Below are 13,794 nucleotides of genomic sequence, written 5' to 3'. Positions count from 1 at the left end.
GGCGTTAAAACAATTTTGAGTCACACATGCGGTTGCAGAGGCAATAAATCAATTAAAAAGTTTTTTCAGAAGAAAAATGCACATCTTTCAATAGTTGCACCCACGCATGCATCTTTTGGTTTCCTCATCTTCCATGAGCTAAACTAGATCATTCCCTGCTTTTCGGCCCATTCCTCCGCTCCGCATTCCTTTGTATTTGATCACAGCTGATGTTTATCTCTCACTCCATTCTTCTCCTTCACAAATCAAACACAAGTCTACATACAAACTCTGACTGAATAAGAGACGTGGCAAAAACCTTAGCAGTTCATTGCGACAACTCAGCAGTCCATGCTATGGCTAGGTGAAAGCCTGTTTTCAATGCGGCATTCCTCTCTGTAAAGATTAGGCAAAACACAGCAGTGGAGACATGGATCACAGATTGTTAGGAATTCATGTCTAAACCATTAGTGGCTAAATTTCATAAAAGATATTAACAAAGAAGGTAAGGCTAACAGAAGTAAAGCACAATGCCCCAAAGATAAGATATGAAGCAGAGAAAAGAGCAACTCAGTGACTGAGGAACATGTTACGGAGCACTGTATGTGGGCTGCTTCACTGGAAGGATGACTTGTTTGGAACAAGACCAATCTACAGACTACATGTCTGTATGAAACTGAGCCAAAGTACACACACACAGCACTCCAGTGACCTCCACCACCCTGAACATGATAAGCCAGGACACGCTCCAGTTCTAACTGTGTGTGTTTATCTATTATCTATATAACTGAAAAAATGAAAGCGTGAGGGAACACACACAAACGAGCCATGGAGTTTTAGGATTCGTGTGTGTGTGTGTGTGTGTGTGTGTGTGTGTGTGTGTGTGTGTGTGTGTGTGTGTGTGTGTGTGTGTGTGTGTGTGAGTGTGTGAGTGTGTGAGAGAGAGAGAGAGCACATGGTTTACTTACAGTTTTTGTTATAATAAGCAGGAGGAAAGCTCCTGTAGATAAACGGGCCACAGTGGAGTACAAACCAGCTGAGCTGCAGTGTGTGGACAGAGCTACTGTAAACTCTACTGCCCTACTTAAAGTCACAACCAAGGGGATCACCCTAAAGAAATTATAACAAATATTTTTTTTTTTTACTGCAATACCAGTGTGATACCAGACCTATGTGCAATCTGAATCCAGTCACTTACAGTGATGCATCTAGAATTATCACCTGACTCTTAAATCCCCTCAGCGTTTTACAAACCACAACTTCCCTCTTTTGGTTCACCCCGATGTCCCTTGTACTATAAATTGTTTTTAGCTAGAGCTAGCATGCCAAAGCATAATGATTTACACATTTGCATAATAAGAAAAAAAAATATCCCCGGTTCAACCTCAGGAGGAGACACAAATCACTTTGGGGGGCTGTATCAGGAAGGCATGCAGAGCTACCCACTGTGGTGACCCCTTGTGAATAAGGCAATAGCCAAAAGCAGCTTGGCAGAAAAAAGTCTATCCTACCTGCACAGCACCAGATAGAAGACTATAACTATACACGTGCAACATCAAGACTCTGGGGTGGGATTCTCATTTGGTAGGACATCTGTCAGACATAATAAATGACTTCTGTTACTGTAGAAACAGGCACTGGAAAGTTTATTTTAAAATGTGAGCATGGGCACAGAGAAGAGATGCTGTGGACAGCCATGGACAAAGGAAAGAGAGAGTATGAGAGATCCATCCTATCGTCCCTGTCCTACTTTCCCTTACAGCTCTCCTTCTCTCTCTCCCATTTCTGGTCTTCTGGGAAGGATCAGTGAAAAAAAGAAAAAAGAAAAAAAAAAAGCAGTTTGTCAGCAAAGTTCAGGCTATACTGTACATCCAGTGCTGTTTCCTCCTAATTCAAAGCTTCCCCTCTGGAACGCTGACAGTGGAGGAGGAGCAGAAATCCATTTTACACTGCAGGGAAAAATTCATAGTGCATGGATCCATAAACAAGTAAGAATGCAAATAGTGCACACATCCACTAAAAAAAAAAAAAAAAATGTTATTTTTGGGAGGGAAAAATTCCTTTACATGACAAAGAATGCCAGATGACTTCTGCCATTTGACGGGTGAATGAGTGGTTTCAACTGCCTACCTCTAATAGGGGCGTTGCACAATCAAGAAGACAGGTAACCACATGCAGATGCTGGTAGAAAGGGACACGAGAGCTTTGTTGACATTAGCCTACATCTAGATCTTTGCAGGTGAAACACACTGCAAGTCAAAGCACCCTGAATATCATTTTTTTTTTTTTTTTTAAATCAACAAATCTGTATAATTTCTGGTTATGCTTTCATTTGTCACATCACTGCCAGGCAACACAACAATAAATAGAAAGGGACATGAGGTGACGCCTGCACTTCAGAGAATAAGTCAAGCTCTGCTGTTTTTTGGATTGTGCTGTCTTGACTGTTCTGGTCAGTTTTAACACACATACAATAAAACTGTGCAGTGGCTTCAATCAGTCTTTGTCACGAGGCAGCTTCCCCTCACTGATGCCCATTGTAGAAGTCTGCTCAACCTTTTTGCATGTAGACACGTGTACAAGTGGCATAGACCGTTTGTCAATGCTGCACAAACAATGCATCTTCAGTATGCAGAGAAGACAATGACTAAATAGCAGACTGACATATCATTGTGTACTGGTGACAGCACTGGTAACCGCAGGACAGCAGGACTTGTTTACTGCAGAGGAGGAATTTACCAATCTTTTTGACTTCAATTGCTCGCTGTGTGCATGTGTTTCTGTGGAGAACCGCAGTGCCTTGTGCATTACCTTCCTGTCATACCGAACAATGGGCTGTTTTACAAAACCCACACTCCTGGCTCCCTGGATCTGGGTGGAGAGACAGAAACGGAGTGGAGGTAAAAATGTCTGTGATGGAGACATTACGGGTGGAGAGATCATCTGTCATACATTTCAGTGTGTATATGTGCATGTACTTTGCACTTAGCTGTGTGTGTGTGTGTGTGTGTGTGTGTGTGTGTGTGTGTGTGTGTGTGTGTGTGTGTGTGTGTGTGTGTGTTCTCCTGGCATGATTGAGCGGGCCCCTTGGCCGTGCCAAGGCTGCGGTATTCTCCAGCCAGCAGCAGAGGCAGAGGAGCACAGATACTTCATTATGGCCTCATTCATCACCCCTGGGACAGCTTGGCAATGCTCTCAGTTCCCCTCCTTCTCCTCCTGCCTCCCTCTAACCTCACCTCTCTACTTACAGCTGTACAGGTCCCTCGTTCAGAATCTCCTATATGTCTCTCACTTCACCTCCCTCTCTTAGCACACACTCCCTCTGTGCTTCTCCGTCTTCTTTCCCCTGGCCTGGCACTACTTTCTCTTATTGTTGCTTCGCTCCAGTGTTTCCCCTCTCTCGCTTTACTTACCTTTGTTTAGCCTTCACTCAATAGCCTCTTACAAGTTTTTAATTAACTCTCTCTAATCCTCTGTGTCCCTCTGTCTTAAACCATCCTCCCACGCATTCATTAACTGCCTTTCTGGATTTTTCTCCTTTTTCCCCCTCAGCTCAGGTCATTTTTCATTCTTCTTACTCCTCCTCCTATAACGACTCTGCGTCGTCGTCTGCTGAATTAGCCAAGTGTAGAAGCTACTACATGTTCACCTTCTCTCAGTGATCACAGTTTGACAGTAGAAATATCTGGAGAACCACTGATGTATAATGCTGGGTGTATAAGTAAACAGTCTGGTGCCTTGCAAAAAACACAATTTGCTTCTTTTTTTCCAAGAAGAAGGAGGAAGACTGATGCGATGATATGTGCCTCAAGCACAGAGCATTGGGAGCCTATTAGCCTTGCTTACCATATGGACTGAAAGCACAGGGAATCAAACAACTGTGGCTCTCAAAAAATAAATTAAATAAGAAATAAACAAAAAGCAGCACATATGAATGTGGTCTACAATCCAGGCAGCAGGACGTTTCTGTGCCACTGCTATATAAGGTATAAGGTTGACGGGTTGTTGTTATGTTACCGCGGAAAATGCAAAACGATTTTTTCACCGATACTGAACAAACCCATCAATCAATTATTAGGAAACCTACGCAAACAAACACAATAAGACTTCTCTCTAAAAGTCAGCACTCTGAAGCAACAGTCAGATTTTTAATTTGGCTCTGATTATTCAAATCAAGCCTTCAGTTATCCATGGAGCAACATGTACTCTGCTTGTGGTTAACTGCTGAGAGAAGCTGAAATCTGAGGTTGAGTGAGTGTTACCGGCTGAGCCTTTCCTGCTAAAGAATGTGGACTTGTAAGTAACCTGTATGTGACGTAGATCACAGTGTTGTGGGAATTGAGGGACTCTTATACTGACAGCCACTGTATAATGAAACCCAACAGGGTTACAATACAGCAAGTTACTACAATCAAAAATAAAGTATTTAGACGTGCTTCAGTTATCTACATGTGTACTGTGCTTGCAGTCCTGAAAAAGTTTCAAAAGTTCGCGAGTATATTAATTGTTGTAGATAACATCTGAATCTAGTTCTGACAACTGGCAAAATTATGATTAATGAGCAGCCCTAAAACTAGAGATGCACCGATCAATCAGCCAGGGACTGAAATCAGACGATTTCCAGCATTTTTGGCCAAGCCCAGTGACTGGCTGGTTAGCCTCACACGTGTCTGATTACAGGCCAGTCCATTTTATGCATGCAAAACACATGCACGACAGCAAGTCTATCATTTTGCTAACTATTCAGCCTTAGGTTCCTACCCTTTTTTGGCTAACGCCAAATTTAAGTGCTTTAAAATTGTACTGGGGACAAATAATTGAGTAAAGAAACCTCCCAATCATGTCATTACAGTCACAGGGATTCTGCACAGAACTGCTGAACTGCTGAATGGATTAGCTACAATTTGTCAACCAGCTACTAGATATTTTCCTACCCTGCACTAGTATTCATACATTTATCTTTATACACTGATTTAATAAACAAGGTATGCACAAACTAGGAAGGCTCAGAGGTGGTTGTTGGCAGATTTTATTTTATATTGTTAAATTTGGAAGAGAGAGAGAGAGGTTCCATTTTTTCTAGTGAGTGCTGAGTGCCAATAGACTATGGAGCTCAGTGCCAACAAGAATGCCATAGGTATCAATCTCCTTTTTCAGCTTGTAGAAACAAAGCAAACAGCCATAGTATCCAAAGAGTTAAGCTACTGGTTAGTGTAGGCAGTAGTTAGGCTTTTAATTTTTTCCATGCCCCCCCGCCAAAAAAAAGATAAAAATACACATACAGCACAGAATCTACTGATTGGCTCTCACACAACTTTTCCTAACCCCAATAATGTCAGTATGCATTGCATTTTTTGTGTGTGGGTGTGTTTAGACTATAAGAGTGGGGCGCCTACCTGCTATCCCATATGGTTGGCATTCAGCCTAATTAAAGCATTTGTTGGCCCACAAACTGGGTGTATTACCAGAAGTGCTCCTCTAAGTCCTGTATTTATGGCAACTTGGCATTAAAATAGACAAGGATAAAAGGAGAGTGGAGAAAACTCTGATTTCTGTGCATGTTGCCATAGAGATGGGAGAAAAGTTCCCAGGCAACACAGCAGCTAACCAGCAATGCCAACTTACATGCTCACATTATGACTGTAAATCGTTCCACTGCGTTTTAACATTTGATTTCACTGTTAATCATCTTTTAGTTGACTTTGAGTCATGAAGATGTATTTTAATGAGGCATATCACACCAAAAAAATCATTTTGAACCAAATAGCCAAAATAATGACGCTTAGTTGAAAGATTAACAGATGTACCCTTACCCAACTCACTCTTGCCACACTGATCATACTGACACTTATATAGCCTACAGTAGACTCCTCAACAGTGTTTTCCACTCTCTAAAGAGACAGAGCACATATAAGTGCTGCCCACACCAGAGGGGAAAACAATTCATGACTCTCCACTGACTTTGCATAGCGTGAAAGTGCTTCCTTGTCAGTTCTGTCTGCCAACAAAAAATAAATAAATAAAAAACATTAAAAAAAACCTGATAACTGTCCAAAAGCGGCAGTTCAGCAAGATGAATTACCAACAGGGTAAAGAATCCAGGAGTAAGATTTTATAAAGTGTAAAACTGAGCCTTTTATAGGGCAAGTGGATAACAGTGCAATAAGACATGAAGTATGAAGTATCAGCAGGAGGAATGGAAAACTGTGGGATCCTGACCATATAACATCCTGTCTATAAAAAGATGTACATAGCTTCTGGGTCTGAAAAGTAAACGCAGTGTGTAAATGGCTTAAACCTGCATTCGCTCAAATGGAGCAACTCCAAAGAATGCATAAGAGAAGTCTGGTTGTACAAAAATCTATGACAAGACTCTTGGCTCTCTTGATTGGTGACCTCAATAAACACTTTCCTGAGGAGTTTATGGTCTCAGTCATTGGTTTGAAGTCTCTGAATACAACATGATGTTCATTTTTTAAATTGTAGTCCAGCTTTAGCATCAAAGATAAGGACAAAACAGGGTATTCTTTAGCATGGGGCTAAGTTGTGATTGACAAGTTGCTGCTGTATAAGATTAAATTACATTTTCATTAGGACTGAACCCAGTAGAAACATTTACAATATCACATGTGAAATGAAATGGTGAATTGTTACACCCCTAACATATATGTTAAGCTAAAGCATTTTTACAGCTAATGAGCTGATGAACTATGTTAGCAAGCTAGTGTAGCTATGTTAGCTTGCTAACATATAGGCCTATTTGTTAGCTTGCTAACATAGCTAATGATTTTCGGACAACTTAGACATATGGTGTAAAAAAAATCTTTGACATGACAAAAATCTAAGCTCTTTAGCCGACCCAATGCCTTTATTAGATTTGGAATTGGGCAGAAATACCTTTTATTCAACTCTCAATTTCATATAGGCATATTTGTTTTTGCCTACCAGTGGCCATGAGTTTCAGAGTACACCCCATGTTTGGGACTAGTTAAGGGTGACCCAAACAGAAGACATATGACAGTAGAAAAGTAATACATCACCATGAGCCTGCTGGTTGAGGTCAATACGGAGAAGCCGTCCTCAAACTTCCCAGGTGGGAATTGCTTACAGTAAATAGTGAAACTGAATTCATTGGGAAAAACAGAAAAACTGCTATGAACACAGCTGTAATAAGGAGCTGTAATTCAGTTCATTATTATTTTCCATCAAAACTTTAATGAACTATGAGAGAGCCAGCACTTCCTCAGCCTGCTGTGAAACCAGAAATAGCTCTGTTTAGTGTGGCACATGGAGCAGATGGATCAAAAACAAAGAATTTCCACTGCCAAATTTTCCACCATGAAACTTCTTCCACAGACAGAGGTGGTGTGTTGTGTTGTGTTGTTACAGGGCACTGTATTCCTTATATGATAAGAATACAGAGAGTCAACAAGAATAAAAAAAAAAATCAAACGATCTTGCCCTTACTACTGCAACTGAGCTGTGTATGTGTCACTTTCCCCTATTAAATCTTGCAGGAGATCTAAAGCTAACGCACATCCCACAAAAGCCCAATCCATCACTTCCCTTTTAATGAACACTCAACAGAACTGGAAGAGGTCCTCAGCCACTTTCAAACCATGCCAAGAGATGGTGAACGATGATGCGTAAAAAACAAACATCTGGAGCATCTTTGATCACTGACGAGTCTACATAGGAGAGCAAAGGAAGGAGCCAAAAAAGGGTAAAGAGAGTCAAGTGTGAACATATTTCTCCCTTTCTGTATCTTATCGAGGACAGAAATTAATAAAGTGTGACGCAAAGAACTCCAAAAATAAGCAAAAACAAATTTCCTCCCTTGTCAGCAGAAATTTTCTGAGAGATAAAGTTCAACTAGAGTATGCTGTGTGCCTCCAGTCCTCACCCAAGTTATCTTGCGCCTCATAGCAACCCCTTATGCTGCAAAACACTGCTGCTATAAGGCCTCTATTTTTTTTAACACATTTTTTAGTCTGGGCTGTGTTTACCAAAAATGTCTTTGCCGCGAGCCTTCAACAAAGCTCTATTGTTCCATCCAGGTCTCAGCATGACAATGACTTGATTTCCATGAGATTTTTATGGTAACTGACTTATCCTCTGTAACCTAATCAAGGCTTTAGGCAGTAAATATTTTTACAAAAAAGCAGTGGGTGAAAGTATGGAGCATTATTAAAGATAGGTGGTTTGGCTGCCACATGACAAGCGGGTCAGATTCCACTGCACAGAGAATACAGGCACACACACCCTATCACTGTCTGCTCACTTTTCATGGATTGTGTCGTGTTTTCCCCCCTTCTACCTTAGTTGACTACCTCAATCCATTTATGCCCATGAGACTCTATATCTGTCTCCTTGCCTCTCCATCTCTCTCACTCACAACACTCCTCCCCCTAATCTCTCCTATCGCACTCTTGTGAAGTAGGGGTGGAAGCAGACTCTTGTGTTTTGATTGACGGGCCCTGAGTGCAGACATCTCCCTGTGGTCAACCTTATCAGTGGCTGAGCTTGGCAGAGCATAGTGGCAGCAAGCCTGTTCTGGACGCGCTCTTTGTCTCCAGAGCTTTGTGTACACATATGCGTGTGCATATTCAAACACATCCAAGACCAGGCCAGTGTGATAAAAAGTCTAAGTACACAGAGAATTCTAATCAGTTGTTTAATTAGGCTGCTGCAGATATATTTTTAAATTAAAATGACCCCATTTGCTCTCTTCCCTTCATCCCCCCGCAAGGAGTGGTAAATGTGACATGACCCAGTTACCCGATTTCTCTGTCGTTTCATTCAACTAACATCATACCAGCTCTAATTGAGCCAAACTGAGAGCGAGCATCTGGCTATGTCTCCTATGTGTCTGATGTCGTCCAGTACTGGATGGAGATAAAGTACAGCGTCAGTGCTGTCACACGATTCAGACAGAACAGACAAGAAGATGTGGAAGATGATGGTGGGTGGGGGTGGAGACAAAGTACTGCACATGAGGAAACTCTGTTTCTTGTCCGTACAAAGTCGACTTGTATCTCGTGCCTTTTCATCTGCTATTACATTATATTCCTCGTCCAGCTGTTTGAGGCGCATAGAGCCTGACAAGTACAATCACATTTGTGCTGCGCTGGCAGCAGGGTTCCCAGGATGGGAATGTTTATCATTTCATTTTTGCACGAATTATAGTGAATGTTTGTACAAAAAGAATCATGCAGAAGACGAAAAAGATGAAAAATATGAGTTCTGGCAGCCTCACTCTTCCTGTATTGACATCTGCATTTCAGAATTTTAATCTTTCACTTGCCACAAAGTCACACAGCTACTAGTTAGATCAGCACAGATATTCACAGCGCCTGGAGGATGAATCCTACAGGATTTTGTGATGTGTTGGAACTCACAGTCATCTTCCTGTGAGGATGAACTATGACAGCTACACTTTCCATGCACTGAACATGGCAAACATACCTGCTACACAGTATCATTGTTATTTTGACAACGCGAACATGGCTGCGGATTCTTAATCTTATTTATTAACATGCATCTCGTTTCACGGCTGTGACGGTGCTACATTGCCAGGAGAAGACAGACATGTGAGGAATGATGTGGGAGGTGAAATTTCACAGCTAAAATCCGAAGTGTTAAAAAGGTGGGCCTTCAAAATAATGCAACCAAAATTCCATCATTTATAAATTTGATGTTGTGATTAGTAAAAATGATGTTTTTGATGAGTGTATAGATGTGTTTATGCATTCAGACTATAAAACATAATTAGGAGTAAGATCAATGCAAGTAAGATCAATGCAACTCTAAGTTGATACACCACTGCGAGCCAACTCCCTGATATTGATTGGTTCATGGTGCACAAATGCAGGCAGCAGGACCAGCAGCAGGAGGAAGGATGGGGGTTGTGGGTGTGGGGACCGCTCACTCATCAAATCAATTGCCACACTCACCGCCTGAGGAGCATCTAAAGATCTGCTTTCAGAATTTAATCCCTTTATCCCCCTGTTTTGCATGCTCCTCCGATCCTCCCTGACCCCTTACATTATTCTTCCTTCCAGTTTAGTGAGTTAAGCAGATTCTAGTCTTCCACTGCAGAGAAACCTTGTAGTGAGGGATGTTTTTGTCTTGAGGTCCGGAAACAAGTGGTAATAGGATGACACGAGAGGAACTGTCAATAAATCCATTTTAATTCTCCTGATGATATGATTTTGCTCAAAACATACAAACATACAAATGTTCCCCCAGCGAGATATTTACTTTTATTTAAATAGGTGTAGTCTCTGTGGACCGTTGCTCACAGGCCAGGTGAAGATACTGTCGGCTCCCTGGAGCACAGGAAGTTGCTTTTTATCCAAGCCCCTCTTCTCTCCCCCTTCACTCCCCCCTCCATGTTAGTCTTTTACCAGCCTCTCACACGAGGGTGTCATCAACAGAGCTGGCAGCACGTCTGTGTGGAATGCACTTTGGCAATTTACGGACACACTCACACGGTCAATAAAGGCTGGTGAGCCAACCCCGGATCTTGCACATGTAAACTGTTCTTAAACTTGTCACATCTGACTCGATTTGAGTCAGAGCACAGCCCAGAGGAGTGCTCAGCATTGTGTGGTAGAATATCATAGCACTGACATATATAGGCATCTACTGACGCAGTCAAACACAGAGCCTGCACACCCACCCTGGCACATGCATATCTAAAGACAAGGAGCCACACACACACATACATACAGGCTTTGGAGACAATGGTGTGGATGCTGCTTGGACCTAGGAGCCTAATTTAGGTGTCCAGGTTAAAAATAAAACAGGGGAGGCATGTCGCACAGCTGTGAGATGCTGGGAGCTTTGTGTGCTGTCAGCCAATCTAAATCACAACAGCTGAGATGACAAGGTGCTGATTCTCAACTGCCTTTCCTTCTTCTCCATTCTGTTGTTCACTTTTGATTCCTCTACTCCTCTAATTCAATCCATCCCACCACCTTTAACCATTTTTATTCTTTCTCCCCTGACACACATGTTTTTTCCCCCTTGTTTAAAGATGAAGCAACCCACTTCTGACAGCTTCACTGGCAGCCCAACAAAGCAGCACTCGAGGGAACGGAAAAGACAAGACCGAAGTGACGTTTTTAACTCAGTCGTCATTACTCTGTGATAATTTACTGCTAAAAAAAAGAGAACGTACATCACAGAGATGCAAATGCACACCAACTTGCTGGCAGAGTCACTTAACGTTACGCATGCTTTTGGAAGCACAGACACGTGCAGATGTAAAACTAAACAAGCACATCACAGACTGGCCAGATAGTTATGGTATGCGCACACACTCCCAAAATTAAAACATTCCTTCAAATCTATATTGTTAAGACAAGCCTTAAGAAAACTAATCAATCACCAAGGGGGTTAGCTATTCAGAAAAAAGGGGGGTGTCAAAAATGCCCAATTTACACCACCCAGGGGAAAAATCTTGACACCATGCCAAAGACAACTCGTCTCCGCAAATCAGCTCAAGGAAAAAGGATGACAATGTTTAAAAGTTACTCACCGCTTCCTGCCCTCCCCCCTGGCTGTGCTGGGAATGAGGTGGAAGGGGGGAAGAAACACACTAACCGACAGACAATCTCAGGAGGGGGCAAAGAGAGCCGCAGCAGTGCAGCAGCCTGAAGCAAACACTTTCAGCGGCACTTCTTAATTGAAAAAATCTGTTTTCATTGCTCTGTGATCAGTGAGTGTGTGGGAGAGAGAGAGAGAGAGAGAGAGAGAGAGAGAGAGAGAGAGAGAGAGAGAGAGAGAAACGATTGCCTTGAGCTGGGGTGATGAGGAGATGAGCTTGCAGATGGTCAGCAGGGTGAGGGCAGTATGTGTGAGTAAAGCAAAAGAGGAAGTGACAGAACGACAGAGTTTTTCAACAGACGGATGCAATCAGGGCTGACCACCAAGCTGGTTGCTGAGAGGGCAAACAGTCCACAACATTAACCCCACCCACGGCCTGACAGCAGCAGTCAGCGTTTTTCCTAAGCTCATTTCCCACTTGCACTTAACCCATAAATGCTCTGGCAGTTTTCTTTTGCAGACATCACGCGATAATGGGACGTAGAGCTGATGCATGAGGATTTAGAAGACCAAGCAGGATTTCAACAAACTTTAGACCAAAACTTTGGTGAAAACAACAGCAACATTCCTGGTTGGAGTATGCACATTCTGTTATTTTTCAGAGAGTTAGAAACTACAAGAGAAGATTAAAGTGAGTTGAGAGTTGGTGGATGAGCAAAGTGACATAACGTGTGGGTAAGAGTTAACATGTTATCGGTAGTTCTTATTTTCATAGAAGAACACGTCACATTCCAGAAGAAAAATACAAATAATAAGTAATCAACCATTTTTATTTAATGCTTGACATGGAGTTCTGCAGCTGTTTTGATTTCATCCCTTAATGTCTATGACTTTTCACCACATATGGTTTGAAAAAAAAAAAAGCCATCCATCCATCCATCATCTGCTGCTTATCTTGGTCTGGGTCATGAGGGCCAGCAGTCTAAGCAGCTCAGACCTCCCTCTCTCTATCTCCTCCAGTGGCACACCAATGTGCTCCCAAGTCAGCTGAGAGGTGTAATCTCTCCAGTATGTCCTGAATTTACCCCAGGGCCTGCTCATGCCTGGAACACTGGAAGACCTCACCTAAGAAGCTCCCAGGTGGCATCCTAGTCAGATGCCTCAACAACATCAATTGGCTAAACTAGCATGTGGAAGAGTAGCTGCTCTACTCCGAGCCTCTCCCAAATGACCAAGCTCCTCACCCTTCAGAGGAAACTCATTTCCACTGCTTGCAATCTCACTCTGTCACCACCCGGAGCTTGTGGTCACAGGTGAGGGCAGGAACTTAGGCTGACCAGTAACTCAACAGTGTCACTTTCACACTTGAGTGCCCTGCTGCAAAGAGATGTGTCATAGACAAGTTGCACTCATCGGTGCAGACCGACTCAGACTGATTGCAACCTGCTGGTAATCTGTCTGCATTTGCAAAGTAGCGACAGTTATTTGCAAATCTTCGCCAATCTGTCTGAGCGTGATTGCAGACAGTCTGAGTATGACCCCAACTGCTCTGAGATAGATTGTGTCCCACCAGACAACCTGTACACATCGACTTGTGATCAAAAGGGGTCACCGCAACTACTTGCAATCTGTCTCAGACAAAAGACAGAAAATTCTCTGCAATCACCGGGCTCCCGCCGCCCGGCCCTGGAAGGTATGACTGCACCATAAGGTAAATATTTAGTAACGACAGGAGAAAGTTGGCTTAGACTAGAACACGTAGAAATGTCTAGCTGAGCTCTGTTTCAATGCATCGTACCACACCTCCCAGTACCTCTAAAGGACCGGCGTTAACAAATTATACACAGTTTAAACTAAAGTATACAACTGTCAGATTTCCCCTTTACCTCATTTTTATGTTGGAGTATTTTTTGGGCAATAGCAGTGACAAATGTGAAAGCATTCCTTTAGTTAAGAGCGCTTTTTTATGCCAGCATTGGGTTTATGGGATTATTTATGGGATTATTGTATGAATTCGATGAAAGATTGGTCTTCTTGAACTAACAGGCGACAAATTTGACTCCAGCTAACTGGAAAATGTTCCTAATTTATGTGGCAGCACATGAATGTATGAAGCCTGTGTGTTCTGTCTTTTCCACACAGCAGCTTAATATTTCGACCCTGAAGATGTGGATATTACACTTTAAGGATGCAGCATGAATGAGCAGCAGTGTTCAACTGTATTAAATTTTAATGCCAATTAGCTGGCCGCAGCTGTACAAGGAC

General features: G+C 42.5%; 1 protein-coding gene across 3 annotated transcripts in view; it reads right to left on the bottom strand.

The window, feature by feature from the left end:
- The window catches only part of prickle2b (prickle homolog 2b), a 90,126-nt gene that overhangs the window by 35,962 nt on the left and 40,370 nt on the right, over positions 1-13,794 (bottom strand). The window contains exon 1 of one of the 3 annotated variants that reach the window (XM_031752379.2): positions 11,522-11,656. The exons of the other annotated variants lie outside the window; for them this stretch is intronic. The gene's annotated coding sequence lies outside the window, so the exon portion shown is untranslated. Of the gene's footprint in view, positions 1-11,521; positions 11,657-13,794 lie in introns of those variants that run through there. 3 annotated transcript variants of the gene reach the window in all.

This window comes from Oreochromis aureus, linkage group 5, assembly GCF_013358895.1.
Source record: "Oreochromis aureus strain Israel breed Guangdong linkage group 5, ZZ_aureus, whole genome shotgun sequence".
Taxonomy (NCBI): Eukaryota; Metazoa; Chordata; class Actinopteri; order Cichliformes; family Cichlidae; genus Oreochromis; species Oreochromis aureus.
This window is presented reverse-complemented; position numbering and strand designations above follow the sequence as displayed.